This window comes from Cebus imitator, unplaced genomic scaffold (genome assembly GCF_001604975.1).
Source record: "Cebus imitator isolate Cc_AM_T3 unplaced genomic scaffold, Cebus_imitator-1.0 Scaffold82, whole genome shotgun sequence".
Taxonomy (NCBI): domain Eukaryota; kingdom Metazoa; phylum Chordata; class Mammalia; order Primates; family Cebidae; genus Cebus; species Cebus imitator.
The window spans coordinates 913,131-917,596 of record NW_016107397.1 but is presented as its reverse complement, the minus strand read 5'-3'; positions in this window follow the sequence as shown (position 1 = coordinate 917,596).

Sequence of the window (4,466 nt, the reverse complement as noted above, 5' to 3'; positions counted from 1 at the left end):
ACAGGATGGTTTCATCTACCTGTCTTCATGTTCAGTGACTCCCTTCCACCTGCTCAAATGAGCTCTTGAAATACTCTGGTGAATTTTTTGTTTCCATTTTTATACTGTAATCCCACCACTTTGGGAGGCTGAGCCAGGGAGATCACCTGAGGCGAAGATTTCAACACCAGCCTCAGCAACATGGCGAAGCCTCCTCTCTACAAAAAAAAATACGAAAAATTAGCCAAGTGTGGTGGCATGCACCTGTAGTCCCAGCTACTTGGGAGGCTGAGGTGGAAGAATCGCCTGAGCATGAGAAGTCAAGGCTGTAATCCCAGCCACTCGGGAGGCTGAGGCAGGAGAATCACTTGAACCCAGGAGGCAGAGGTTGCAGCAAGCCAAGATTATGCCACTGCACTCCAGCCTGGGCGACAGAGCAAGACTCCATCTCAGTGATGGAGTCTCTGTCTTCATGACCCAGGTTCTGGAAAATCTTGCTGAATCTTCCATGGGCAAAGAATGTGTACCCTACTGCTACTGTGTGAAGTCTCCTGTAAATGTCAGTTAGGTTCCATTGGTTGATGATGATGTTCAGTTATTGTATTGTTTGCTGATTTTCTTTGCTGTTTTCTTTCCTATGAATGGTCTGCGCTTTCCTATTTCCTGTTTCCTTGTATATTTTAGTTTTTTGTTGAGAAGGTTGCATTTTAAGTGTTACAATGTGATGACCCTCAATATGTGATTCTCTGAGTCACCTGGGATTGCTGGGTTTTGCTTGTTGAGGTCTGGAGCTCTCCTTTTGTTACTTTTCCAAACTATTTTTGAAAAGTGTTTATTCCTTGTGTTTGTGTGGTCACTAAAATTTGTTACATTATCTCTACAGTCAGCCAGCCCCACCTAACATGGATTTCCTTACATATGTGGCTTTACATGGGGTGGGGCAGGGGAGGATTTTGTCTCTTTAAATCTTCTGAAGGATGTCCCTGGGGAAGCCGCTATTGCTGAGAGGGCCAAATAAACCAAGACAAGCATCTGTGCTGGTCCTCAGAGACCCATCAGACCGAGCAAAGTGCAGAACCCACAGTTGTGGAGGACAGAGTTCCACTGCCCGCCCTGGCATCAGCCAGCTGCTTCGGGAACTCAGGCCGAGGAATGCAGTGTTGGCTGGCTGTCACATGCCACTCACTTGTGAAGATCAGCAGCCTCTCCCTTCATTGTTTTAAGTCTGTCTCTGGTTGTTAGGAGTTTCTGGACATGTTTCAGAGTTCTGAAAGAGCGGATTCCGGTCACTCTTTCTAGCTCAGTGGTTGCTGCAGTGAAGGGGCTGACCCCTGCAGCTTCCGACTCTGCCATCTTGTGTGACTGCTGTTACTCATTTATTAGAGACAGAGCCTTATTCTGTTGGCTGGAGTGCAGTGGTGCAATCATGGCTCACTGCAGCCTTGAATTCCTCCTGGGCTTGAGTGATTCTGTCACCTCAGCCTCCTAAGTAGCTGGGACTATAGGTACCTGCTGCCATGCCTGGCTAATCTTTTTTTTCTTTTTTGTAGAGATGGGGGTCTCACTATCTTTCCCAGGCTGGTCTCAAACTCCTGAGCTCGAGTGATCCCCTGCCTCAGCCCCCCAAAGTGCTGGGATTACAGGTGTAAGCTACCATGCTTGGCCATGAGTCATTTTTAAAAAAACAGATTCCAACAAGCTGTCTTTGATTGCTGTGTTTAAAAGATTTATATTTAATTTTGGGTGGGTTTTTATTATCTATTTTCTACTTGTTCCCTCTGGGGTGTTTTTATACCTGTTTCCCTTTTCTTGCCTTTTTATGGGGTATTTCTTAGCATGCCATTTAACTTCATATGCCATGGTAAATCTGACTTCAGTATGCCATTTAGTATATCTTTTTGCATAGGTTTTTAGTGGTGGCTGTAGAGATTATGTTATACATACTCATGATGGTTGGCTAGTACCAGCCTTTTACCAGTTCAAGTGGGGTGTAGATACTCTACCACCTTCTAGGTCCTTCTCCCCCTCTTAATGGTATTGTTATATTGAATATCCCCTCTACATACATTGAGAACCATGTGAGATAATGCTATGATTTTGCTTTCACCCATCAAATATAATTTTTAAACTCAGATTATATTCACCCAGGTATTTACTTACCCTCTTACTGCTTTTTCACATTTCTTTTTAATTAATTTATTTATTTTTGAGACAGTCTCACTTTGTCACCCAGGCTGGAGTGCACTGGTGTGATCTCAGCTCACTGCAACCTCTGCCTCCCTGGTTCAAGAAATTTTCCTGCATAGCTAGGATTACAGGCACCCGCAACCACTTCCGAGTTATTTTTATATTTTTAGTAGAGATGGGGTTTCACCATGTTGGTCAGGTTGGTCTTGAACTCCTGACCTCAAGCGATCCTCCTGCCTTGGCCTCCAAAAGTGCTGGGATTACAGGCATAAGCCGCTGTGCCTGGCCTCTTAAGATATTTTTTGTGCACTGCACTCTTTTTCCTTCTGGGAATTCAGTGATATGAATGTTAGACCTTTTGGTGTTGCCTCATAAACACCTGTTCATTTTTTTTCTATTTGTTTTCTTTCTGTTGGTAAAATGGGATTATTTCTACATTTTTTTTTTTTCTTGTGGCAAGATTGTCATGATACAGGTCGGATAATTTCTGCTGCTCTATCATCAGGGTCACTGATTTTCTTCTCTTTTGTGTCTCCAGTCTGCTATTGAGTTCATCCATTGAATTTTTTTGCTTTGTTATTATAATTTCTATTGTGAAATGACAATGTAGTTCTTCCATATATCTTTTTCTTCAGTAAGACTTTATATTTTTCAGTGTGTTTCAAGAGTGTTCATAATTACTTCTTGGGCCATTTTTAAGATGACTCATCTAAAATCCTTGTCCAGTAATTCTAACATCTTTGTCATCTTAATGGTGACATCCATTGTCTTCCTCATTTGGGTTCAGATTTTTCTGGTCCTTAGTCTGAGGAGTAATTTTTAATTTTATCCTGGACACTTTGAGTATTATGTCATGGGACTGTAGTTCCTGTTTACATATTCTGTATGAGCAGCCACTCCACCTGTTTAGATTCAGGATGCACTCTCTGTGGCCAGCAGGACTCTGGTGCTAAGATCAATTTAGTTCTCAAAGTTTTTGCAGAACTCTTCTGGCCTCCCCCACCTGTGTGCAACCCAGAGGCCAAATTGTTTTCATTGCTGTTGTCGTTTAGAGATGGGGTCTTGCTCTTTTGCCCAGGCTGGAGTGCAGTGGCCCAGTCATAGCTCAGTGCAGCTGTAACCTCCCAGACTCAATCACTTCTCCTGCCTCAGCCTCCTGAGTAGCTGGGACCAAAAGTACACACTACCACACCCAGCTAATTTTTTATATTGAGTAGAGACAAGGTCTTACTCTGGTGCCCAGGCTGATCTTGAATTCCTGGGCTCAAGCGTTCCTCCCATCTTGGCCTCCCACAGTGTTGGGATTACAGGCATGAGCCACCGCACCCAGCCCTAGAGTCCAATTTGAAACCTCAGAGTATTCCACATTGCAGTTGAATTTTCAAAGCTTTTGCTATGTTGATCCTGGTCGTTTTCACACATGGGCACTTGGAGGGCATGGCCAGGACTTCCTGCACATATTTTATCCCGTTTCCCATTCAGGAAAAAAAAAGTGCAGCTCGCTGCTAGTGCTCATTTAATTTTACATAAACACACTTTTGAGGCTGAGTAAATCTGACTGATTTTCAATGTGAAAAATATGAAAACTGGTCTTGGGCTGCATGCAGTGGCTCATGCCCGTAATCCCAGCACTTTGGGAGGCTGAGGCAGGTGGATCACATGTGGTTAGGAGTTCGAGACCAGCCTGGCCAACATGGTGAAACCCCGTCTCTACTAAAAATACAAAAATTAGCTGGGCATAGTGGTTCACACCTGTAATCCCAGCTACTTGGGAGGCTGAGGCAAGAGAATTGCTTGAACCCAGTAGGCAGAGGTTGCGGTGAACCGAGATCCTGCCACTGCAGGATGGCGCCCTTTTGACTACTCACACCCTACTCTAGGAAAACACCCTGAAAAAAGCTGGACATTACCCTGCCCCCGATACTGCAGAGACTGTGGAACCAAGACCTGTTGCCTGTCCTCACCTTGGGCCAACACAAGCCGAGGTGGCATTGCTTCCCTCTCCACCAGACACTGAAAAGACTGCATGGAAGGGCCCTGTCGATTCTCCACAATCCATGCAAAATGGAATCACAGTGTAAAGGGGGCACCCTGTCCTCTCTCAAAGACAGTGAGGAGCTAGAAGAAAGGATTCTTTAACCTATTTCCCATTCCACATCCCACAGAATACTCCTCTCTAATCCTAACGTAACGTTGTATACATTTCTGTTACATTAGGATTAAGACAAATCCTGTTTAATAATAACTCCAAGAACCGTTTATATATATATATATATATATATATATATATATATATATAT